Source organism: Hemicordylus capensis, chromosome 1, assembly GCF_027244095.1.
Source record: "Hemicordylus capensis ecotype Gifberg chromosome 1, rHemCap1.1.pri, whole genome shotgun sequence".
Classification (NCBI taxonomy): Eukaryota; Metazoa; Chordata; class Lepidosauria; order Squamata; family Cordylidae; genus Hemicordylus; species Hemicordylus capensis.
Window position 1 is genome coordinate 45222132 of NC_069657.1, and position 27560 is coordinate 45249691.

Here is a 27560-nt window from a genome sequence, read left to right on the forward strand (position 1 = left end):
TGATCAGAAAGTATGGTCAGAGCCAGGGCCAGAAAGTATGGTGCATTACAGCCCTCTCATTCATGCCCAATCTATATTTGATGGTTAACACTGAATGGCATATTATATCTGACAGCATTTGATAGATAACATGCAATGGCAATTGGTATGTGAAAGACTTATGAAGCCAGCCATATCCTTTCCATTCAAGCCAGCCAATCAAGAGATGCCTATGAATCCAAAGCATTCAAATTCAAATTAGAAGGGGGAATGTTACATTCATAATACCAATTTGAATCCTGTGATTTCTGAATATTTGAGAATATTATTCTCAGCTCCAGTCTAAGATTACCCTACATTCCATCTCCTCCTGTGTGCTCTTTATGGCCCTAATGATTTTGCTTACCATCCTGGACTTCTGACTTTTGAATTGCCAATCTTTTTCCCTGAAGATATCTGAATCTCTCCTCCTTCCAAGACTTAAGGTACACTTTGTGGCTGATCCAAGACATTTTAGCACCTGAATTAGGGCACTAAATGACAAAGGGCTCCAATCCCCCCCACAATATACATATACAAATATTTGTCCCAGTTTGTTACATTTGTCCAGGTGTTTTGTTTTGTTTTGGACACTGCACAAAGTGTGCCTAACTGCAGACTAGAATAAACCATGTTGTCCTGCATGGTACAGCCAACACTGATGGTTTTCCTGAGCGCCATGAACAGAATACTACAAAACTGTTTGTTCTAAAATAGGCATCTTCCATTGTGTTCTGTTAAGTTCTTATATTCTGGAATGAGGCACATTCTGTTAGAAAATGAATGAGAGAAGCATGGAGAAAAGAGACTGAGACTTGAATACTAAGCATAATCAGAAGAATATGTACTTTGTGGACTGCCTGCTCTGTTTTGAAGAGGTATGTTGGATAACACAGGCTGTGGCTTACAAACTCTTAACATTAGTTTTCCGTTCTTACTAACAGACTGTGCTCCATAGCGACTCTTTAAAAATGAAAGAAAACAAAAGGTTTCCCTCCTTCCTTTTCTAACTTCATGCCTTTCCATAGAAAAAACTAGGTGGTGTGCTTCGGCTGTTGTTAGCTTTTCTAGCTGTCTAATCAGGTATTGCATTTCATAAAATATTTAGTGCAATAAAGACTAAGAGTATCTGACAGACTAAGGCAGATTGAAAATGTCTTAATCATTCTGACCTTTACTACAAATTTATCTCCCTGACGGAAAATGCAGCTGACCTTTTCTAGTCACAGATAGCATGGCTTATTGAGGAATTCTGCTTAACCAGACCTCTGAAAATTCACCTCAGTCACTCAGAGTGACCCACTTCACTCCTGCATGGACTACAGAAGGATGAAAAACTTTTCCCCTCCTAACTGTCATAGTTACAAATGTTGTGCAAAATTAATCACAGGTTCAGCAACCTCTGGTTTCACGTTACGTCCGGATGTGGCCTTTGTAAGTGACAACCATACTTTGTAAGCTGCTAGGGAGGGGAGGGGGTTCTTGTGTGGTATGGTAAACATAGCCACAGTAGAACCAACTGTCTAGAACAGGGATTCTCAAACTTGGGTCCTCAGGTGTTATTGGACTTCAACTCCCATAATCCCCAGCCTCAGTGGCCTTTGGTTGGGGATTATGGGAGTTGAAGTCCAATAACACCTGAGGACCCAAGTTTGAGAATCACTGGTCTAGAAGAATTTAGTCCTCTTTAAATGTTATAGCAGTGGCACTTACACTTACAACTGTAAAAGTGGGGAGGAAGTCCCACCCTGTACTGTCACTAATTCACTTCAGCCAGCCCATTCACACTTACGGCCCCATTTGTCTGAAGTGGGAGGCATTGTAAGCATAATGGCTGGCACTTCTGTGAGCTGCAACCTCAGATGATCTAGATTACAGCTCATGAAAGCACCAGCCATCATGGTTACAGTGCCTTCCCCTCCAGACAAATGGGGCCGTTAAGTATGAACAGGCTAGCTGGAGGGGGTGAGTGAAAGGGCAGGATTCCCCCTGCCCACTTTTGCAGTTGTAAATGTGAGTGTGCCTGAAGCTCAAAATTTCTGAAGAGGGCTTTGTGTGTACCTGTAACAGTTTGGGAACTACAATGGAAACAGAGGCAAATGGGTTGCTAAAGGGGTTCTTACTCTGACCAATATGGAGTGGTTAATACTCAGTTTGTAAGCATAGTCAGACAGTTCACAAGGTTTATGAACTGTGTGAAAAAGCAAGCTGCCTCAGAGTATAGAAAGAGTCATAATTCTGCCCATTTGCTAAGACTGAGTTGCTCAAAAGTATGGATCATTTTGCAACCATTTCAAGAGAGGAAGAAAAATGCTTGGGCCTCAAGGCTCCATTCAGGTTCTTGTGCCTGCCATATCTGAATGCCAAAAACCTAAAGACCAGAGATACTTTAGCAATTTTTCCTCATTAGCTTTTAATTTGAGCTATTTTTATGTTCTTCCTGCTGGAAACCCACATTCTTTCAGTAACCGAGACCTCAGCTATGGCAGAGCTCTCAGCAGGGGGCGGGGGAGGAAAAGCAAAACAAAACAAATGTCTTCTAAAAACTCTCACAATAACCAGAGGCTGTTTTCTCTATAGAAAAACATTACATAAATCTAAAATAAATTAAGGCACTCTCCCGCTTTTTTAGGACTGGAAGCACATTCTGCACAGGAATCATGAAAACCCTCATCTCAAGTCAGATCAAGCTTCACTTCTATTGTCGGTTGATTTTACATAGAACCTTAGTTCTGTACAGAGCTCAATATACAGTTCTTAGCCATCTTGAGTTGGGGGCAGGATTTAACGTATAAGAAGCATTCATTTATTGCCATTTTAAGCAAACCCAGTCCAAAATGTTCTAGATGGATAACAATATATAAGCATATTTAATAGTCAACAAAATACATAAATATGGAAACCCCAACTTTCCCATGCCAGCCAACAACTCAAAAAATGTACAAGTCTTCCAATGTTTCTGAAAGGTACACAGTTTTGGAACCTCTTCAAGGCGAGTTCCAGTGAAAAGAGGTTACCAAAACATCTCACAACATATACTTTATGTCCTAATTTAGCAAACCGAAGCAATGGTGGATAAGGTTGGGCAGATGGGGAGATACAGTGACCTCTACCTGCTAGAGCACTGGCATAATAAACCCACCATAAAAGAAAAGGTAAAGTTGTGCCCTTGAGTTGGTGTTGACTCCTGGTGCCCACAGAGCCCTGTGGTTTTCTTTGGTAGAATACAGGAGGGGTTTACCATTGCCTCTTCCCATGCAGTATGAGGTGATTCCTTTCAGCATCTTCCTATATCGCTGCTGCCCAATATAGGTGTTTGGGGATTCGAACCAACAACCTTCCTAGGCAAGTTACTTCCCCGCTGCACCATTGGGAGCCCTACCATTCAGAGACCATATTACTGCCAACGTATCTATGTGCCTGTCAAGAGTTTTGGAAATCAGAGCCAGTCTCTGATTATTATGATGAAAAGCACAAAGGCTGATGTGTGTTCATTGCGGTTTCAACAAAGCATCACAAAGATATACTTGTGAGATGTGTGCACTAGTACTTGAGATGGATGGGGAGAGGAGGCTTTTTTAAACATACAATAGGCAAACACAGCGATCTGTATTTCATCAGTGGGGAGAAGGGGGCAATTTTGTATCTCATTTCAAAGAAAATGATTTCTTTTCCAAGATAAGCTGCGAAGGATAAATGGGTTCATTTGTGCACATGTGTTTACATACTGAGCCATACTCACAGATGCAGAGCCTGACTTTTCTTGGTTCAGAGTGCTGATCTGTTATCAGACACAAAGCCATCTGTCTCCATGAATGGTCTTGAAGCAGGAAAATGAACAAAGCCCACAGGTCACCATGCCAACTTCTCTCTACTGAAAGGGTTCATTGAAGAAACTCACTATCCTGGCCTCTTTGCCCTGACTGTTGTGTGCTGCGGAAACAATCAGTGTCAGTTCTCATTACCTGGAACTGAACACAAGTGCGTGAAACAGAAATCTCCTTCTACTTATGAGCACAATGGTTTGTTAGGACTCACAGATTCCAGACAGTATCATTCTATTTATTTAAGGTTGCCTTGAAAATGTGATGGACATTAAAAGCAAAACAAGACATGTAGCCCACCACTTCCCTTAACTACTGACCCACATCTCCTGCTTCCAGCTGCAGTCTTATTTCAACAGCAATAGACACTACTGCTTCCGCTTTTGAAAAGAACTCCTCAATCATATGCCTTTTGTGTCATCAGTTCCTCATATCCAATTGTTGATAACAAACCCATTCTGCCACCATATCCCCTTTGCCCATAGGCTTTTCTCTCATAACTCTTGCCATCCCCAGCCTATATTGTGTGCGACTTCCTGAGAACTGGCCTTCTGTATTGTCCTCTTCTCACCCTGCAGGTTCAATCAGTCACATCCCTTGCTAGGCAGAGTGGACTGTCTTTGCTGCACTTCAGAGTCCTTTTCACATTCACCAGCAGACCACGCATACAGCTGCAGTCATTACATTTGTTAACATGTTGTTACATGGTGATCCTTTCCAGATCTTTTTTTCATAAAGGCTAGAAATTAATTTTAATCCCAAATTTATCACTTGGTGTTTTTGGGGGTTTTTTTTGGGGGGGGGCAGCCAACATGTAATAAGGAGCTCAGGATGATGTACATTTCACCAACACCTCAGTTTAAGCTGAGGGATAGCTACTGCCCTAAAGTCACCCAAAATCTCATGTCTGAGGGGAGTATTTTAAACCCAGGACTCTGTGGCTTAATCAAACATTCTGCCTATTACACCACACTAATTCTCCATTAGTTTTCGTCCATGAGAGTTCTAATTCTCACATTCCTCTGATTCTCTTACAACTAGCTGGTCTAGCTACATCTTGGCAAAAGTAATATTGGAAACAGAAAGGTTATATCAATCAATGATATTTAAAATCCAAGGCCATTTGAAAAGAAAGACCATCATGTCCATAGTGACAAGGCACCCACATTCACCAGTAAGAATGGCTGAACATGAAAAGGTTGTGTCATCAGATTTTGAGTTTCATCACAAGTCAAGCATTTCAACATTAGGCTGGTGAGTTGAAAAATGCAAAATGAAATTATCTGCCTTATTTTGCAATGATGCTGTGTGGCTTTCAGTGACTCTACTCAAATTATAAGGGGTAGAAAGGGAAACCACAACTTGCTATCAGGGAACTGGGAAATACACCAGAAATACTGCTTTTCTATTTATCGATGAAGTTGAAAAGTAATGAGTAAGATAAATGAATTCATTTGTGGTGTGGGTTTTTACAAACTGTCCATATAGATGAAACATGCTGAGTTAAAACAGAAGCATGAAAGAAGTAACATGATGAGAAACTCTGTCTTCCAACAAAACAATTCCATCAAGCCAAGCTGCTAGGAAGCGCCTTGGGGCAATTGCTCTCTGTGACTATATGGATATGCATGCATGTGTTTCTGTGCAGTATTGAGCAACTGTTTAATGAAGCCAAGAATTTACCCTGCAGCTGCACAACATTCTGAGGAATGATTCTCACAATCACACTCATGAAGGTACAATACTAGAAGTGATCACAGGCAAGGAAAGAAAGCATCAAGTCCTTAACTACATGGAAAAAAAGTTATAAAAGAAATAAACAACCTAATAATGTTGACTATCTGCTTACCTAAAATTAGGTCACACAATATTTGTCCGCTCTATTGTTTATGCTGGTCAGCCTGTGAGCTTTGTATGTTTTTGCTCAATTATCACTTTGTTTGATATTGATAAGTTTTTCTGGTATTGGTAAATGGATACCAATGTTTAAAAAATTGATCTCTTTTTGTGATATTGGTAAGGGGTGTGTGTGTGTGTGTGTGTGTGAGAGAGAGAGAGAGAGAGAGAGAGAGAGAGAGAGAGAGAGAGAGAGAGAGAGAGAGAGATCCAGCCCAGTATGGCTTTTGACATCAGTAACACTTTTTGTGATCAGTAAATTTCTGCTCCAATATAATGCTTTGTATAGACCACACAGCTCATAGGAGATCTGGTCTTGTGGTAGCAAGCATGACTTGTACCCTTAGCTAAGCAAGGTCCACCCTGGTTGCATATGAATGGGAAACTACATGTGTGAGCACTGTTAGAGATTCCCCTCAGGAGATGGAGCCGCTCTGGGAAGAGCAGAAGGTTCAAAGTTCCTTCCCAGGCATCTCCAAGATAGGGTTGAGAGAGAGAGACTCCTGCCTGCAACCTTGGAGAAGCTGCTGCCAGTCTGTGTAGACAATACTGGGCTAGGTGGACCTATGGTCTGACTATGGTATATGGCAGCTTCCTATGTTCCTGTGTTCCTCACAGGACTGGTATCATGCAATGGCAGGAGATGGCAGGAGATGTGGGAGGTCCATGATAAGATCTCTTGATGTTTTCATTTATACTAGAAGTAGCTGCAGGGATCTCTGAATCTGATCAGTATCTGTATGTGTTCCAGAGGCCCTAGGGATTGAGGACAAACCTGGATGGCAGAAGACGGAGTTTTCTTCTGCTTCCTCATATAAAGTGAATTATAATTATTGGGGACCTGGACCTGGACTCAGGAATGTAGCAAGCTGCCTGGTGGCCGAGGGACAAGATTCCCCGGGGGGATTTGGCACGTATGCTTTGCACGTGTGCTCCACCACCTAATCCATGCCCCCTCCATCTGCAAGGGCCCCCTTTGATTTTTTGGGGGGGGGGGTTACTCACCCTGCCGCTGCCCTCCGTGCCACAGCTGCAGCCCCGCCACTCATACTACCCATAAACCTCACCACCGGGGAGAGCAGGCCACCGCCCATGGCGGTAGTGGGTGGACTTCTCTCCCCTACTCTTGGCCAGCCCACAACTTCTCTTGAGCCTGTGCACCTGCACACTCCGAATAGGGATAGCACAGCGTGTCATGACAACATGACATGCGACGCTATCCATAATCGGAGTGTGCAGGAGCACAGGCCTGAGAGAAGCCACGGGCCAGCCAGGAGTGGAGGGGGGAAGCCCACCCCCCGCTGCCATGGGGGTGGCCTGCTCCCCCCAGTGGTGAGGTTTGTGGAAAGTATAAGCGGTGGGACAGTGGTGGGCAGCAGCAGGCAATGGGGTAGCGGCGGGCACCAGCGGGGGCCCTTGTGGGCTCCCTGACCAGTCTGGGCCAAGGGACATTCACAACCCCTTGCCCAACTTCCAGCAGTGATCTGGATGCTGATTCAATGGGAGAGAAGCCAGGTGAGTTAGAAGGGTCAGAATTAGAGAAGGCAGAGGTAGAGAAGGGCCCTTAGACTTAGCTTAAGTCAATTATCTATCGACCTCTGGATTATATTCCACCAAAGGGTTCACATATTTTCCCCTGCCTTGTGCTCCTTGTTCATTATTATTTCTTATAACACATTTAGCAAGAAGAGACAGTGGAGGGATGACAAGAGTGTTGGGCTCCAGGCCAGAGAGCTGGCCCTTTAAGCCTCTCCATTCCTCATCAGGGGGCAAGGCCTGGGAAGGGTAGTCAGGCCCAGGGCCTGACTGGGCCTAACTAAGGGCTCCAGTTATCACCAAGCCCTTGTCAGAACAAGTAGTCCTCTACCTGGGAACTGTCCAGAGTCCTGAAGATTTTGTATATCACCACCCTTGATTTCTGGTGTATATTCATAATTGCAGACCACAAGTCCTTTGTTCCCCACTCCAGACCATTGCCTATCCTGCTTTCTAAGTGCTTTCCATGGACTCAACCTTGCAAATACTGAACACTATTTGTAAACAGTTCTTTCAGGGTGCTTAATTTGCACTGGAGCTTGTCAAATACGATCATCCCACCAACAACCTATAAGAAAGGCATGCAGACTGTGTGGGATAAATGGAAAACAGATTCATTTTTAATGCATGACTCACTGATTATTCAGGAAGGTCCTAAATAACTGACATTCTTAATTGTTTGTTAAATAATATTAAACACATTGTTTGAATCAGGAGTGGCATTTAAATTGTTTAGAATAATGCTGACAACAGGCCCAATTAAAAATCTGCTGCTCAATGTACAATCTATGACTTAATATATTAATCACACAGATTAATTGATTAATTCTTTCAGCTCTAATTGTAGTGTAATGTGATACCTTGCTGCTAGAAGTCTAAGCCCAAGGGAGTAAGTCGCAGTTTTCCAAAAGCACTCTGAAGCAACAGCACATCAGGACAGGGAAAAATACAAGGCTTTTTAAAAAATTCTGGGTGCTGATTTTTGTTTTTTAATCTGTAGGGAATTGCCCACCCAGGAACCCCTTACTTGCTCTTGCTTTTCCTGAGCAAACATTTATGCTCAAATCTCTGCTTCCCTTGGGCAAATCCAGTTGGAAAAGAGTTTTATATATAAAGAAATGAGTCTCTCAAGATTAACAATCTCAGATTATTTCCTCTTCCTGAGGCAGCACCCCAGATACACCCCTTTGACTGTCTGAATCTATGAAGGCCAAACTTTTGACAGTGCTCAGTCTACTATAATGAAACTCCTTACAGTGACTCCTGGTCAGGGGTACACCTAGGTAATTTTGCACCCAGACCACCCCCACTGTGAGCCCCCATGCACATACCACGAGGCCCCCTGAAACCTACTTTTGGGGGCCTCTTCAGGATCCCATCATGAATCAAGATAAAAATGTCAGCTGCTACACGGCCGGGGGGTGGCTTCCGGGAGGTGAGCCGAGCAGTCCTCACCGCCCACCCTGCTGGCCGTAGCTGGAGCAACTGCTGGGCCTGTCCATTCGGCCCAGGGGCTGTTGCTAACTGTGAGGTGTGCCTGCGCAGTTGAGAGAGATTGTTGCAAGCCCATGACATAATGGGCTTGTGATAGGGATGTGCATGGAACCGTCTGGCCCAGTTCGGCACCCCTCGAACCACCCCCAGGCTGCTCCCCCTGTGGGCCGTCAGAGTGCTCCCCTGGGGCCTTTTAAGCCCATTTTCCAGCCCGTTCAGGCCTTGCTGAAAACGGCGTGGCAGCCAAAACAGTGCAGAGGCCATTTGCACATGCACAGCAGCCATTTTTTAAAATGGCCACCAAAACTTTGAAGGCCGGCGGGGAGGGAGAACCTCCACGTGCACCCCTGCTGCCTCAACAATAATTTTAAAGGTAATTTTACTTTTTTGAAAAGTACTTTCAATTCGCGAATCCCCTGAACCTTTGGGGTAGTTTTGGTTCTGGGGCTATCGAGCCAGATAGTGTTTGGTCCAGGGGTCGAACCACTGAAACCCCGAACCAAAACAATGAACCTCGAACCCCTGAACCTGTCTGCACATCCCTAGCTTGTGGCAATCTCTCTCAACTGTGCAGGCATGCCTCACAGTCAGCAACAGCCACTAGGCTGGATGGACAGGCCCAGCAGTCACCACTGGAGGGAGGGGTGAGGACTGCTCGGTAGGGGTGTGCATGGAACCGTCTGGCCTGGTTCAGTTTGAGTCTGGACCGGACTCGAACCGGACCGGGCCAGTTCAGTCCAGAACCCCCTCGAACCCCCCCTGGTACCGGACCATTCAGCCGGCTCTTCGGCCCATTTGGGCCTTCCCCCTCCGGCACGGTGGCCATTTTGGAGGTCGCCACACCTGCACAATTGGCCTCTGCATGGCCTGGGTCATGCAGTGGCCAATTGCTGGAACAGTAGCCTCCAAAATGGCAACCATGCAAGAGGGGGAAGGCCCAAATGAGCCGAAGAGCTGGCCAAACGAGCCAGTTTGGGCTGCAAGGGAGGTCAGCTGGGGGAGGGGGAACCTCAGTGGACTCTCCCTCTGCCTCCAACAACTCCCCCAAAGGGAGTAAGATATCTATATCTATATCTATATCTATATCTATATCTATATCTATATCTATATCTATATCTATATCTATATCTATATCTATATATATCTGCGAACCGCCAGTCAGGGTGTATTCGGTCTGGGGTCAGACCGAACAAAGGATGGTTCAGTTTGACCCTGAACTGTCAAACTTGTTTGCACATCCCTACTGCTTGGCTCACCCCTGGCAGCCACCCCTAGACCTCGTGGCAGCTGAAATTTTTTTTTTAAAAAAGGTTCGCTGCAGCACGCAGTGGCAGGGCAGGCATGGGCTGGTTGCAGGAAGCCCCCTGGCCATTTGGAGGCCCCCTGGACCTTGGAGGCCACAACCCGGGGCCCCAAGATCTGGGGATTAGAGCGCCTCTGCTCCTGGTTGATGAATCTCCAGTTTCCAAACTGCTGTGTGATTTTTTATTTATTTACCTATGTAATTTATATCCCCACTTTCCTCCAAAATTGGGATATCATAATGCTTACAATCAAATCAAATAAATTGATAATTTATAATAAAATTATTATAATAATTTTTATTATAATAAAAATATAATTATTATTATTATATAAGTATAATAAAATCAGCACTAGTAAAACAAACAAAAATATTTTATTTAGGTTTGCACCACAGTTTTGCAGGAGATCATCAGGCCCTCATGCCCATTGGGAAGATCAGATCTCCTGTTTTGTAATTCTGCAGTGTTCTTGGGATAGTAACATAGGATCATAGGAAGCTGCCATATCCTGAGTCAGACCATTGGTCTATCTAGCTTAGTACTGTCTTCAAGGACTGACAGTGGCTTCTCCAGGGTTGCAGGCAGGAATCTCTCTCAGCCCTATTTTGGAGAAGCCAGGGAGGGAACTTGAAACCTTCTGCTCTTCTCAGAGTGGCTCATTCCCCTAAGGGGAATATCTTACAGTGCTCACACTTCTAGTCTCTCATTCACATGCAACCAGGGCAGACCTTGCTTAGCTAAGGGGACAAGTCATGCTTGCTACCACAAGACCAGTTCTCCTCATCCATACTTAGTATCATTAGGTGGCATACATATGTTATGGACAAGGACATGGATTTTAGCTCCCAATAGACCTAGATGTGTCTCAAATGTGATGCTAACATAAAACAGGAACCTCCATTAAGCATAACTGCTTCTGCCAGGCAGTTCAGTGTGAAACAGGGGTTATAGTGTACAATCATTACTACTGTGACTTCTCTCAACTGTGCCCCAAAGAGAGTCATACCCTCCGAACTGCCTTTTAAAAATGTAGGTGCAAGAGCATACGTGGCCATGTGCATCTCTGTGTGGCCATGAATGCATGTACAATCAATGGCTTCATATTCGAAAAATACCAAATGTTAATCCTGAATTTGCTGTTATTTTTTTAAAAAATGTGTTACTTAAAAAAACAGCTAGCTTTTCATCTTTCAGTTTGAGTCAGAGCCAAGTACAGATCACCCCCATTTGACTTGCATTAGCTTCTGGAATACATACCAAATGGATGCTAGATTAAAAAATAATAATAATATGAGCATCTGACAGAACAACCAAAAATAAGGAATAGCCATTATGTAGGTATTACAGTAGGGGAAATTGAGAGCAAGAAAATTTTAAAGGTCTGCTAAGCTCCCCCCCCCCCCCCCGCCCCAGAATGGTAAGTCTTCCTGACTGGCTTTTCTGCTTGCTAAGTAGCCATTATGGGAGGCCACCATTGATTATCCATTTACTAGCTGGTGAGAAGAGACCATTCACCCCATTGACTGGGGAAAAAAGGATATTTGGATATATATTTTTTCTACCATTTTTAGGCCACATTTACAATAGTGAAAATGTACAGGTTGGTAAACCTGTAACCTCAATGTGCAAACACAGCATGTCTGGATGTACAACACCTTGAAGCTGATCCATATCTGAGCCATGAAAACTCTACTATAACGTGGGGATCATAATTGTCCTCTTGGCTGTATGTCTCCAAGACACAGATTAGACCAGCCCAGCCCATATTTGAAAGGTATCCGGTACTTCTTGTTGCAGCAGAGCACATGAAAGTAGAAGGTACAGTGACAGTCATTCTTGTAAAATAGACTTCACACAGAAGGGTATATGAAGGGAACCTATCTAGCACCAAGGGCTGTAAAATTAGAATGTATTAATAATTATTACAGTTTCTCAGGGTCTAAATAAGGATGCCATGCAGTTATCTCACTTCAGAAAGTAATTGTCTCATAATTAGTTTGGTCATGGATATTGCTATAGCAACTGTTTTGTAATTCATTTCTAATGCTCCAAAAATGCTTAGGAAGTATTTGGTATTAAGCAGAGGCGCTCTTACCACTGGACTTTGGGGCCGAAATCCGGGGCCACCACACCCCTTGGGGCCTCTAAATTGTCTTTAGTTTGTCCTGGGTGGTGTGGTTTGTGCCCTGAAGAACCTATGTGTTAAAAAATGTTGCTTAACTTGCAGTGGATGGACCTCCAAAAGCCTTTAGGTCCAGGCTGAAAAATTACCTAGGTGCACCTCTAGTATTAAGTTTAACATTTCAGCTACAGGTTGCACAGTGTGGTTTGTCTTTGGGTATGGATTAAGTCCCCCCCAAACACACCTTTCTTTCTCTGGACATCCTTCCTAACTTAATTGTTTTAGTCCTGTTATATATACATAGTTGTATTTGTAATATTGTGATAGCTTTGGCAATAAAACATGACTGGATGATATACACACACCACCTCCTTAGCTTACGTATGCAATGAAATAGGCTAGTGCTTATGCAAAGTTCAGGCTGAAGTAAACGTAAGTTCCAGATGAAAGTTGGGGGGAGCCCCACTGAGACATTTTGCACTGCAACCCTTTTTTGCTTCTCTTGATTAACTCAGATGTTTTGCCTCAGCAGGCAAACATCCAAATTTGCTTTGAAATTTTGCTTTAAACAACAATCAGTGGCAAGTTAGGAATATATACACCTTCCCGAGAAACCTTGGTGTCTAATCAAAAAAGTCTTTTAGCTTTCCACAAAATTCCTTGATGTTCTGCTGGAACTGGAACCTCCAAATTTTGCCTCAATACTTCACTTTGGGCAAAAGACAATGACAGGCCTACCTCAAAGGTACCATAATACTTTAAAAAAAAAATCTAGTACCAAATAGAGAAACAAAACTAATTCTTTAAAGACTTGCGTCATTATTCACGTACTGTAATGCTCAGCTAACACTTGTGCTTCTGATCTGCTCTATAGTCTGAAGAAGATAATAATCTTCCATAGTTAATACAGCAGCTTATTCTGACATATCTTCCATTCAGCAAGAGTAAATTATGCACATGCCACTAGTAAAGCCAATCTATACTCATGTTCTATCTGAAGCCTCTGGCTCATCATATAGCTCAAACATGTGCCAGCTTGAAATTCTTCCACACTGCTTCATGGGTACACAGTTATGGCATGCAAGAACCATTACATAGCACAGAATCTTGCTGGTGCTAGAGTCTAAAGCAGAAATAGTTAGATGGTGAAATATCAGAACACAGTAATGAACAGCTGCAAAAAAATGGAAATCTGAATTCAAATGTGGAAAAATGCTATTGGTTTAGTTCACAATATATCAACAGTGTAGCGCCCTAATTTGAAATTCTGAAATGGATATTTTCTTGCTACATATTCTAGTTGTAAATGAAGTTTCAATTCACCTCTCATTCTGAAGCTCTAAAAGAGAAGCAACATTATAGCACTACCTCATTTAACTAAATAGCCAGGAAAGGGGAGGACAGCAGCAATATCAAGAATATTTGAATTATAATTATTAGACATCTGAACACAGTGAAGTACATAGAAGGAAATTAACTAGAGACTTTTTTCTTTTTTTAAAAAAAACCCTATGCTTATTATGAATTCAGTCTAGTGTATTGGCTAACAATCTTCAGTTTTCTCCTCACTCTTATAATCATGAAATGACTAATTAAAGAATTTCAATAAAACAGAAGCAGGGGGTTAAATTACCTCTCTGTTCTAATTTCCCTGGCAATGGTTTGTTCTGAGTAGGAAGGATAGAAGTGTTGATATTTTAGTCATCTTTATATATGTTGTGCCCTTTTATAATTAACCTAACACACTAATTTAATGACAATTCAAAATTGGAATATCTTCATCAATAAAAACAACCATCATTTAGCTTGCAATCTGTCCTGATGCTACCTGGCATGTGGGTGGATTTCAGATGAGCACCAATGCTAAAAGACAAGGAGTTCCCTTCCTTTTGCTTCTGTAGCAATTTGGAGTCCATACTAAGGGCCCATTCAGACATAGTTATGAACCACAGGTTCCATGAACCCACGGTTCTTTTATCTGTTCCCCAATGTGCTCCCAGATGAGCCAGACCTGCACTTGCTGAGCCTGGAAGGGGGCAGAAACTGGCTGCGTGGGCTTTCTTGGACCCAGGAAGGAAAGCCGCACTAGCCAATGAAATCTAAGCAGTGGGAGGAGCTTCCTTCCTTAACGCCGGTTTGGGTGAATTGTCCAAACCAGATGACACACTCCAGCCTCCAGACCCTTGGTTTGGTAAATAAACCTTTCTTGAAACCGAGGGTTCATCTGGAGGCTGGGGGTAGGAATTGAAGCTGCGGTTGTGTCCTAGAAATGCAGTCTCAATATTCAGACATCACAAGGAGCCAACCTGAGGTGAGTTTGCCTGAGGTTTCTCGTGATGTCCGAATGCCACCTGGAACTTCTAAAACCACTTCCACTTTGTCCTCCCTCACCACCCCCATTTTAAACTTTCAGAGGCCTCCAGGAAACAGGGAACAATTCAGCCCCCTTCCCCAAGGCTTCAGCTCTACAAGCCTCAGGAGGAATATTCCACTTATTAATTCCTGTCCCCAGGCGGAGGGACCTGTGGTACAGGAGAGTAAAAAGGCACTTTCCAAGATCCATCAGGAGGTCAGTGACAAATGTAGGGACAAAGTCCAGAATTCTTGACACTTGACCTCATGTAGCAGTTCTGCTGTGCTATTAATTTGCTTTCATGCTCTGGAAGATTCAAACTCTTGCCTACAGAAGGCAGATCAGCACAGCTTGGTCATGTCCTGTGTAGCATCCGCCATCTTATCCACACTGGTCTGGTTTGGACACAATACTTTGCCCACTGGCCCACAACACTGTGATAAGCACTAGTTTCAACTAGCTTTCCTAATATATTTGAGGGACAGTTAGGAGCAAGAGGTCATCACTTCGAATCCTCACTGGTATATATCCCAGACTATGGGAAACAGCTATATCGGGCAGCAGCAGTATAGGAAGATGCTGAAAGGCATCATCTCATACTACCGTGGGAGATGGCAATGGTAAACCCCTCCTGTATTCTACCAAAGAAAATCACACGGCTCTGTGGTCACCAGGAGTCAACACCAACTCGACAGCACAACTTTACCAATTTAGACAAACTGTCCATCACATGATTTCAGGAAGGCTCCCTAGCATGTTGGCAGGGAGGGAAGGATTTTCTAGAGTTAGAGGACAAAGTACCCTTCAAACTGGCCCATTGTCATTTAACCTATAGCAGCCCAGACTGTTTCAGACCTGCATATGCACTACACACACAGGCATGCATGTCTGCCAGTTTGGCTCTATTTTGACCTGCAGAACAGCTGCTGTTTCAGTTCTGAGGCCTCCCACAGCTTTTCACACATACTTTGCTTCTGCAATTTCCTGCATTATAGATGTAGGCTTTTTTTAAATGAAGGAAAGACAGATTAATCTTTGTAGGTAGGTTGACTAAGTGCATGGATGAGAAAGCAGCAGTGAGGGGATGCACCCAGATGTAATTATGGATCTATGAAATGTCTAAAGTCCCCAAGGAAGTTTGTCTTAAAATGTAATACCAATCATGCTAAGAGTAAGTCCCTCTCTTGAATGCAACCCTCATTCAGCTTTGGTTTGACAAGAAAAAGATGCTCCCAGCCTCTGCTCTTTGGCTTTGCAGAAGGAAAAGAAAACCTCAAATAAGTTCTTTGTACCTCCAGACCCCAATGAAGACAGAACACGCTTTGTTGGAGTAAAATAGGGTGACTTTATTCATGCACAGTGAATCAGATTTGCAACAGTACCTAACTAACCAGAGTGTGGCTAATCCTCCCGCGTGGGGCCACCTCTTAGGGAGGGCCATCCCCACACCAGGGCGAAGGGCCGGGTACTGATTCGGTCAGGCACCATGTCCTAACCTCCTCCCACCACAAGGCATTACATTGCTGAGGAAGGAGCGGCTCGACCTACCCCCAACCCAAGCCACTAAAGCTCTGAGTTGGTGAGTCGAGCCACCTCTCCCCCGCAAGTGGGAGCCATTCTCAACCCTCCAGGCCACAAAAACCCCGAAGGGCTGTTCCTTGACCCCACCCAAAATGGCCCTCCAGCCAAACACCGTTACTCAGTCTACCTACCCAACACCAGCACTCTCCTGCCAAGTGACGAGTTACCTACAGTGCCTACCTATAACCCAACCCGAAGGCCTCAGTGAGAAGTAGGCCAAAAAAAAAAAGGCCACACCTAAATGCCAATCCAGTGCGACTCAAATATTCCTATTTGGCTTCCACTGGTAACTGGCTATCCCTTACTGAGTACCAGGCTGGTGGGTGGGTGTGAGGAGTGACTGATTTGGATGGAAGCGGCCTCCTTCCCCCGATTGGCTGATCCCAGTCATGTGGAGGGGGAGCCAAGATGGTGGCCAGCGTGCCTGCCTCATGATGTCTGAATGCTGCCTCATGTGATGGGGCAAAACCCCACCCCCTGCCTCATCACACAGGCACGGCAGTGGGGAACAGCATTTCTGCTATTCAAACCGTTTGGGATTGCACTTTCTCTCCATGTCTTGGGATGAGAGAAAATATTGTTAGGCAGGTAGTAAGACTAGCAGTAACTTTACTTCTATTTAAGTGCAATCAATGGCAGCACCAGAATGTTCATGAACGTACACACACACACACACCCCTATCTATATGGGCAGGGCACAGAAGGGGCAGATTGATGATGATGATGATGATGAAATGTAGGTGAAACGTGCCTTTTAATCAAATAACCACAAAGTCCAGTAATTGGGGGATGGGGGTGAGCTGCTTGTCTGGTAGGGTTCTCTTTGCCTGCCCCCACCCCACCAGCACTGCCCATAGGTCCAATGCAGAAAGCAACACCTGTCCTGTCCTATCTTTCAGCAATATCTCTATTTAGCAGGGGGAGAGTAACTGGCCCTATCCACCCCCAGCACAGTACTTCCAGTGACTGTTGCTGGTGTCTATCTTATGTTTCTTTTTAGAATGTGAGCCCTTTGGGGACAGGGAGCCATCTTATTTGTTTTAGTTCTCTTTGTAAACCTCCCTGAGCCATTTTTGGAAGGGCGGTATAGAAATCGAATAATAATAATAATAATAATAATAATAATAATAATAATAATAATTATTATTATTATTATTATTATTATTATTATTATTATTATTATTATTGAAGAAAAGAAGGGTTCTTGTTTCAGAGTCTCAAAGCCAAATTACACAATACTGCAAGCATGCTATTGGCCTTTCTTTGCTCAGTTTTTGTTTACGCAGGGACATATAAAGCTGTCTTATACTGAGTCAGACCCTTGGTCCGCCTAGCTAAGTATTATATCGACACTGATTGGCAGTGGCTCTCTATGGTTTCAGGCAAGGGTATTTCCCTACTCTATTTGGAGATGCCAGGAACTGAGCCAGGCTTCTTCTGCCTGCAAAGCAGATGCTCTACCACTGAGCTATGGTCCCATCCTACATAGTGGCTGAGGGCATAATCAGGATGGGACCACAGCATGAAGGGAGTGCAGATTTAACCTTTTGCCCCTGTTGCTATCTTAATCTGAGGTTGCTATTTGAAATCCTAGGTAGCAAGATGATTGGGACCTCGGCAGGGAGCAATGGATTAGATCCCTTCTTACCCCACACTGAAGCCCTACCCTGATCATATACCTAGCAGCTGCTATTTAGGAAACAAAATCCAAGAACATTAAAACCAGTGATATACTTAACATAACGTGTAGTTTGTCCCTCAGCCAAGAGAGAAAATGGGCACCTGCCTAACCTGTGGACATATCTATACTTCCAACTTACATTGGTATTCTACCACTATCTAATAGCTTTGGCTTTACCCAAAGAACCCCAGGAAATGCTATATTGTCTGTTGGAGATCTTTCTCACCCATGAGAGCACTGCAATTCTCCAGGTTCCTTAGGAAGAAGAAATGACTGTTTTAAAACCATTTAAGTCTGTAATGTAATGTAAACTTTGGCCATATCTTGCCAAGGTCCTTACTTTTTTGTGTGCTCTACTGTTATTCCTGCCTAACAATCTGATCGAGATAATTGGAGCTGACAGTCTTCTAGACGCAGAAAACAATCCAATGAGATGAACACAGGGGCGGAGCCCCCATTGAGCAGATGGGTTCAAAGAACCCAGGCCACCGTTAATCAGTGGCTGCACCTGGTGCCCCAGCCACACACTCTGAATCTGACATCAGACTCAGGAGGTGTGGCTTTGCTCCCAAACGGGGTCCAGCACAGCCCCGTTTGAGAGCAAATACCGGCTAGCGCTGTGTTCACGGCGTGGCTGGGAACTGCTCTACCTGCCACGCTGCGAATGTAGCACTAGCCAATATATGCTCTCAAACGGGTCCACGCCACCTGCATCTGATGTGGGGGGGGGGCCCCGCCGGCAGGAGGAACACGGACTGCTGACTGGCTTCCTCCACCAGTGGATGGACACTTGCAGAAGGCCCAGGCCTAACACTTCTAGAAACTGATACCTTTGTGCTACTTGAAGAGCCAGTAGAGTCCTAGAAGTAGCAATCCTGTTATAGATGAGTGCATTTGTAAATTTCACATACAGAGATCTTTTCTGTGTGAGAAGAAACAAGATGGCTTCTAGTCAATATAGATTTGTTAAAACTGATTTATTTCTCCATTACTCAGGTTGGGTCTTCTTATATGCCCCGTATTACTGTGATTACTGGAGCATTTACAGTATAATTGATCACTGCTTTAACTTTTTCATAGGAAAAGTAAAAGGTGGAAACATTTAATGCAAGCAGCCAGGTTTTAATGGTAACCAGTATTGTGAAATTGAGGAATGTATTCCAGTCAAACCAACAGTAATTTTGTTAGTATTTAAAACAGTGTTTTTTAATACAACGTTGAGGAAAGAGCAAAGGGAGAAACGGTAATAGTTCATTTTTGAAATGCTGGTGATGGATAGAAACCTCTGCAGAATTAGGAAAAGCCCTCCCTTTCATCCTATTACCACCAGATTGCCAGACAGTCATTATTTATTCAATTTCTATACTGCCCTTACAAAAATGGCTCAGGGCGGTTTACACAGAGAAATAACAAACAAATAAGATGGCTCCCTGTCCCCAAAGGGCTCACAATCTAAAAAGAAACACAAGATGGACACCAGCAACAGCCACTGGAGGTACTATGCTGGGGGTGGATAGGGCCAGTTACTCTCCCCCTGCTAAATAAAGAGAATCACCACGTTAAAAGGTGCCTCTTTGCCCAGTTAGCAGAGGTACTTTCTCACATGATGGGAGGGGCCATAGCTCAGAAGCTAAAGACACGCTTTCAGAGACAGTCTGCTAGCTAATGTGATCGGGTGCAAGGGCCATTTCAAGCGGTGGACTGATGGCCAACCAGGTTCTGATTGCTAGCCCACCAACAAGTGCCCACCACCACTTTACCCAGTGGCAAAATGTGTCCATCACTACTGCTGCTGCTGCGCTCCTCCTTCCACTCCCACTCCTGGCATTTTCAAAAAGCCAGAAGGAAAAGGGACAGAAGGGAGAGAGCAGGGGAGAGAGAGAGAGGGGGGGGGCTAGAGTGGAGACACTAGAGTGGTCACTGGTTTGTTTTATCCAGACATTGAGTCCTTCCCAAAGACCTGGGATGGCTGAATTTTATTATCAATTAATTACTACTATGAATGTTTAGCCTACTTTCCTCATTGAAAGTTGTCTTTTGAGATCACCTTGCTGTCTGTGCATCCATGTGTCCGTCCGTCCATGTGTATCCCTAACAACTTTGCAATGCTTGGACTGATTTGGATCAAATTTGTAGTGTCACATAGGGACATTTCAACAATTATTTTATGATGACATCAACCACCCCAGTTCAAGAAGGTGAACCTTTAAGGTTGTGTGAACCTTTGAGGTGCAAGTGGACTAACCTGTGAACTGCACATTTTAAGATTATAGAGGATATTAAAACTGGCAATCCCATAAATTAATTCCAGATGTCATTTCAAGATGACAACTGGTGTGTGTTCCACCCTAACAATTTTGCAATGCCTGGACCAATTTGGATCAAATTTAGTTCAGCTGCAATACCTCACATGGACATTTCAACAACGTGTTTTATCATGACATCATTATCTCATTACCATCCTCCACATATGCGCAGGGCAAACTGTTCTTACAGACAAGGCTCTGGCAACTCCTTTTTTTTTTACTGTACCCTGCATATTTCATTTGGTGTTTAGCAGCAAAAAGTGTCTGTATTTGAAGATGGTAATTATCAATTAAAATTATAGTGAAATCCCCCATTACAACGGATTCACTGTTACAAGCTGGTTCGAACATGAGTCTTCAAGCAGAGCTGGCTCAAACTCAAGCCTGGCACAATTCGAATCAGCTCACACACCCCTAAGTGGAATGTGAGCTACTTGGTGCACCAACTCTTCCCAAAATATGTGGCATTCAGATTACCAGAACCCCTCCTAGTCAGAATCTGGCATTTCTGTTACCTTCTCAGTCCCGACTAGTTTATAGCTGCAGATTTATTTCTTGCAATGGTCTGTGTGAGGTAAGTCTGACAGAATATTATTTTTAAAAGCCCTTTAAGCCATTTTAGCACTTCACAAAACCTACATTATAAATTTAGCAAGAAATGCATTAATCTTGTAACAAAGATACAGTTTGCGTTACAAGAGCACACAGGCTACTTTGCATTAAACTACACTGTAGGCCACTGCCAGAGAAGGCATGTGAGATTACATAGGCCTTTGGTCTGACCCAGCAAGGCAATTCTTATGGTCTTAATTCTAATGTTGCAGCTCCATGACCTACTAACAAACAGCAAACTTTGCTCACAGCAGGCCTGCTCCTTTCTGGCATAGATTTAGCTCCTTCCTACCTGCGCCATGATATCATCTCTCTGTGGAACTTTGTATACATGGAAACTGGAGACTCACGAATCAGAAGGAAAGGGGATTGCCATGGGTGTCAAAGGGATGTGTGTCCTCCCTGCTGTGTCCCCCCCCCCGCAAATCTATTTGGAGAACCCACTAAGAGAACAGGAATGGGGGGCGGGGCTGACAAGTCAGTGGCCCATTGGGTAGCATGTCACTCAAAAGGAACATATTAATCACTGCGTGTCTTGCTTCAGGTGTTCAACATTTTAAAACACAGCTGTCTTTCAATGCCCCTCCAAAAAGGCATAGCTCAGGATGAAGGAATTCCTCCTCAGGCAGCAGTGGGGGAGCTCTGCTGTGTCAGCTATACCATCCGAGACCCTACGTACATTAACCTTCTCTGAAATGTAGTTAGAGTTTTCAGTTAATCTAGATTCTGCCTTAAACTTTGCCTTTGCTAGTTAGTACAGGTGGTCCGCGTTTTCGGCACCTGCAGTTTTGCGCATTGGCGGCCAGGCAATATGTACCCAACTTTATTATCTACAATATGTGGCTTTGCATATCTGCAGTTCGGCCCTTACATGGTCATGCTCTTGCTGCACATGCTCATGAGTTGAGAGATGTATGTAGAAGAGGACAGTGGAGTGCTTTGGTCTGCAGGTTTAGAGGGTTTTTTGTGTTTCTAAAAGCCATTTTGGGTATCATTTGGCAGCATCTGGTATCAGAGGTGCACCTAGGTAATTTTGGAGACTAGACCTTTGGAAATCTCTCCCCCTGCAAGTTAAGCATCTTTTTTAACACATAGGTTCTTGAAGGCACAACCCACATCACCCAGGACAGAATAAAGAGGATTTGGGGGCCCCTAGGGTGTGTAGAGGCCCTGGACTTCAGCCCTGAAGTCCAGAGGTAAGAGCGCCTTTGTCTGGCATCCTTAGGGAGCCATTGGGAGCCTTCAGGAGCCATTGCTCTGGACGTTTTGGGGGCTTTTTTTGGAGGCATTTCTATGTAGTCTCTGAGAGCCTTTGGGACCCTTTTTTGAGCCATTCCTGTGGAGCATCTTGGAACCAGTGTAACAACTACAAGGAGAATAAATTGGGTACATGTATTTCAGCCTCTCCAGCTGCTTGGAGCAGACTGCTGGTTTTTATGGATACTGCCCAAGCAAAGTAAATTGGCTTGCCCCTTCCCTAGGGAAGGTTCTGTTGTTTAAAGAGGCTGTGTTGATTTTCTAAGAACAGGCTCCAGTGTTGTTGGGGGCTTCTGCTAGGGCTGGCAGATCCTCAGGGGACTCCTCCATGACAGAAGATGAAGGCAGGCTGTGTTGTTGGATTATGGTGGATCATGATGGAAGTGTTGGCTCAAGTTCCCTGGTTCTCCTGGTGTGGAGGGCCCCAGTGTCCCAAGGTCTGGGGTCTTCCCACTTTGTCTTCACTCTCTGTCTCATTGTGTGAATTGTTTGCCTCATTCCCCAAATGGGAGGCTCTGAGATCTGGGATCATGACACAGTGTTATTTCCTGCCACAGGGCCCGGGATTTCTGATGTTATTTTCTTGGCATGTCAAGGAACAGCTCCTACATTGTGAAGATAGCATGGGAAGATGCCTTTAGTTTTTTCATCCACAAAAAGGACACTAAGGTCAATATGTACCCAATTTATTCTCCTTGTGACACTTCAAAAATGAACATTATCCAGAGATGTTAATAATAATGTTTTTGGTTGCAAAGTGAGTAATTAAAAATAGGGACTCTCTCATCTTGACAGCCACATTTGAAATATGTAGCCATAGCTATACATAGTAGTAGAGCAGAGGAGTCAACATTTAGAAAATGAAAAGTTTTAGGGAATATTTAGAGATTAAAATGTGGCAAGGTTTTAAAATTAGCCCAAATGGAATCCACAGGTGATAAATTTTACTAGGCGCATCTAAAATGCTGCTCATCTCCATGGGAACTGACCTGCAGTGTTTCACAAAGCTCAGTGTCATCACCAATGCTGTTTAACATATACATAATTGTTGGGAGACATCATCCAGTCCTCAGTCTATATATGAAAGTATCTAAGAGCATCTATCTCAATTTGAAATAAGTGTTTCAAAACTGTCGGCAAGTGGTTGAGATTAAAAAAAAACTGGCAATGAATCCAGACAAGATAGAGGTGATGCTGATGGATAATCCGAATGCTATTTGGTGAGTTGTTAGGCCTAGTATTTCTGCAGTAGTGCTGATCTCCTTATCTGAGGGTTGGAAGACCGCGTGTCTTTCTCCTAAATGGCAGGAAGTTGTGGTGGCCAGGAATGCTTTTATCAACTGCATTTGTTACTAGGAACCCATTCGTGTGTCCCTTGGGCTGCGTGGAACCCAAAGAAACACACAATCCTGGCAGCTGGGTTAATCTTGGCTAATAGCTGGGCTTGGGAGTGGGGTTGGGCTGGGTAGGAGTGCCGAGATCCATGCAGATCCCAGCACTCCACATGAGCTGCCTAGCCCTGCTTTATGCTTTAGCTCAATGGTTCTCAAACTGGGAGCCTCCAGATGTTGCTGAACTACAACTCCCATCAGCCTCAGTTACAATTTATTGTGGCTGGGGGTGATGGGGACTGTAGTTCAGCAACTTCTGGAGGCTCTCAGTTTGGGAACCACTGCTTTAGCTGATGCAGCCTGCTGCAGTTCAGCTAATGAAAAATTTAAGCCAGTGTCCAGCTGGTGCCCTTACACCTCTCACCTTACTATACAACCAGTTTTCCAGTAACTGCACTGGTTTCCAGCCTTGGATATTGCAGCCAAATAAGAATGGTCTTTGTTTAAAATCAGATTAATTTTGGACAACCAGTAGGCAACACCAAGATTAGTCTATGTTAAATGGGCTCATTCCAAGCTGAACCCAGGGGGATCTATTATTTCTAAAATTAATACTAGATTAATATTAATCCTGTGTTTCCTACTTTTCATTTATCCAGGCAATTCCCTCATTAGTAGCCACTTCATTTCCATTATCATTCCTTTAAAAATTAAACATTTTTAACATTGTTTCCTGTGAACATCCTCGAGTTCTTTGTAAGATCCATCCCCTAATGTTGACTTCAGATCCCGACTCACAGCAACAAATAGCTACCAAAGCTTCTCCAAGATAGGGCTGAGAGAGATTCCTGCCTGCAACCTTAGAGAAGCCGCTGCCAGTCTGTGAAGACAATACTGAGCTAGATAGACCAATGGTCTGATTCAGTATATGGCAGCTTCCTATGTTCCTATGTACATTAAGAACTAATACTGAACTAATATATTAGTTCAGCCCGCTTATTACCTCTCCCTCAGCTCCAGATTGATTGGGCTAAGAGGCGCCTTGTAAAGTGATTGCTCTCTAATAATTAGAGAGCAGTTCAGCTCAGCACAGTGGCCCACATCTTCTGCAGTGCTACAAGGGAGAAAGAAGGCTCCATCCTCACAGAGCAGCAGGAGCCCAGCTGCACTGAGGAGCTGCTGTGTGTGCAGTCCAACATGGGCAGAGGGGGAAGCCCTTGAGGACATATTCTTGGCAGTGAAAAGGGCTTTTGTAGGGAGGAGTGAAATGTGAAAAGCAATTCCCCTTTCTCGTGAATGGTGCTGTGGAGTGAGGTTTGAACACAGCTAGGCTCTTGAGAATTTTGAGAACGTTTTATGTTTAAAAAGTAGCATATAAAGATTTTTTAAAAATTATTATTATTTCTTATTTACACAGTCAGACAGGTGTTATTGACTGGTTTGTTTTATCCAGACATCGAGTCCTTCCCAAGGACCTAGGATGGCTGAATTTTATCATCAATACTGTTGGTTATTATAGATATCGTCGCAAAATATAAGCTGTTCCCAGTAAAGCTGCTTTTTGTAATTGGCTGATGGTGATTTCTGTGGCCCCTATGGTGTTGAGGTGCTCTTCAAGTTGTTTTGGAATTGCATCTAGGGTGCCAATTACCACTGGGATTATTTTGGTCTTTTTCTGCCACAGCCTTTCAATTTCAATTTGTAGATCTTTGTATTTGGTGATTTGTTCTATTTCTTTTTCTTCTATTCTGCTATCCCCTGGTATTGCTATGTCGATTATTTTAACTTGTTTTTCTTTCTTCTCGACTACAGTTATATCTGGTGTATTGTGTGGCAGATGTTTGTCTGTTTGTAGTCGGAAGTCCCATAATATTTTTGCATATTCATTTTCGACAATTATTATTATTATTCATAGTAACTGGGCAAAAAAAACCCCACCTTTCAGAGTGGTGATTCTCTTTATATTAAGCCGGAAGAGAGCAACTGGCCCTATTCAACTTCAGCATTAGGGATGTGCACAGAACCGATTCTGTGCAATCCTGGGAGGGGGGGTTGCTTTAAGGTGTGGGGAGAGTGTAACTTCCCCCACTGCATTTCCCCCACCAGCACTGCTGTAAACATAGCTGACATGGGGTGGCTGTATACCCTCTTGCTGCCGCAGTCATCATAATGCCGGAAGTGGCCAGTGCACATGCACCTGCTTGATGCATGTGTGCCAGCCATTTCCAGTATTATGCTGACTGGGGCAGCAAGAGGGTATACAGCCGCCCCACACCAGCGATTTTTACAGCAGCACTGGAGGGGGAAATGCGGCGGGGGATGTGAGGACACTCTCCTTGTGCCTTAAAGCACCCCCCTCCCCACCTCTGAACTGGCTCAAATGCCCTTTTTTCCAACCAGTTTGGTGATCTGTGAATAGACCGCTGAACCAGTTCATGCACACCCCTACCCAGCATCATCATCCCTTCAGTGGCTGTTGCTGGAGTGTGTTTTTTAAATCTGTCATGTGTTTCTTTTAGACTGTGAGTCCTTTGAAGACAGGGAACCATTTCTCATAATTATTCTATCCAAACCACTTTGAGAACCTTTTGTTGGAAAGCGGTATATAAATAGCAGCAGTAATAATATTGCTGATGTACATTATGATTGCACTTATCTCATGCTTTTAGTTTCAGAGAAGCATAGTCTCCAATGATACCCCTCACATTCCATAGCCATTTGGTCCCATCTTTTATAAGTCTGGGTTCATTGGTTCAGGCTCCTATCTCAAACCTTTAGTTAATTAAGGCGGCATTCACGTGGCTAAGAACCAGGCTAACCTGCCACGAATCCAGGATATCTCAACTGGCAGACTCCTAGTTTTAGTCTGTCAGTGAACAGAAATCCTAGTTAAATCCTCCAAAAATGATTGTGTGGCATGCAGGAGAGTCTATTTATCTAGTCCTGATCTAGTTTAGAAATCCAGGCTAGCCTATGCCAACTACCATGGCACACAATAGTTTCTGAGTGAGTAAACTGGTATTTCTGCTCACAGATGAGCCAAATTCAGGAGCACACTGGGTGAGTTATCCAGGATAAGTGGCAGACTGCAGGTTAGCGCAGTTCTTAGTCATGTGAATGCACCCTAAGGTAGCATGCCAGGAAGACTGCTTCGTTTACTATACCATTGTGAATTGTCACTGTACTTTGCTTAATTTGTATATGAGCATGTTCAATCATTGTATCTCTTCCACTCCCTGGCTCTGAATCCATGTTTGTTCCCCCATCCTTTTTGTGTGTGCATGTGTGTATGAAAACATACAAGCACGTGAGTACCAACACACACACACACACACACACACACCACTTTATGCATCTGATGAAATGGACTCTAGTTCACAAAAACATTTTTCTGAAATAAATGTGTTAGTCTTTAAGGTGCTACAAGACTCTTTGTTCTTTTTGCAGCAACCAACAGGTGACCTTTGCAAGTTCCAAACAGGCAGATTTTGAATATTATCTGAGCCAGAGGGATAGGAAGAAACTAGGTGAAATACAGCTCCCATTCTGAGTGCAAATGTTAATACAGATGAGGGAATCCAGGACAGACCGTGAATAGCTGTGTCCATCTGCTGATATGAAAGAGATGCTAGATTGTATAGCTATTAACTGTGATAGATAAGGGTCATGTTCAGGGAGAGGATGCCTTTGAGAACCACATGCTGAGGACAAACAAGAGCTGATAGCTACTGCCAGAATAGAGTCCTGCTTGTTAGCTTCCAACAGCATCTGGCTGGCTGCTTCTGGAAACAGAGTACCGAACTCAATGTGATGCAGCAAGGCAATGCTTATGTCCTGGGACAGGAATGTTATTTAAGGATGCCCACAAGCCTTCCATCTTAAGACCTCCCCATTGCATCCTGCTTTAAGCCAACATAAGAAGATTCCTACACAGAACAACAGCCAGTCGGTGCTTTGTTTCATTGCCCGTCTAAGCCAGCAATAGGCAGCTGCCAATACAAGGGGCCCTTGATGCTTCTGCTGCAGTTAGAATTAAACCTCAAAGTGGCCCTCTCAGCAGAAATATATAACCGCAAGCTGCCACATTAACATAAAGCAGGGCAGCCAGAAATTATTGCCGCTTCTAATCTCCAAACGCTCAGGAGCTGAGCTGCGTTCAGCGGAATGACCTGTCCACTGTGATGCATTAGCGTTAATGCTCTCCCTCCCTTCCTCATGCACACACAACATCCCTTTCTGAGTTGA

General features: G+C 43.9%; 1 protein-coding gene and 1 long non-coding RNA gene across 47 annotated transcripts in view; one reads left to right on the forward strand and one right to left on the reverse strand.

Annotated features, from left to right (window-relative positions):
* NRXN3 (neurexin 3) overlaps window positions 1-27560 on the reverse strand; it is a 1829497-nt gene that overhangs the window by 817297 nt on the left and 984640 nt on the right. The gene's annotated exons all lie outside the window — the stretch shown is intronic.
* The window catches only part of LOC128323013 (uncharacterized), a 36136-nt gene continuing 9371 nt past the window's right edge, over window positions 796-27560 (forward strand). The window contains exon 1 of the long non-coding RNA XR_008306145.1: window positions 796-896. This is a non-coding gene — a long non-coding RNA (uncharacterized LOC128323013). The remainder of the gene's footprint in view (window positions 897-27560) is intronic.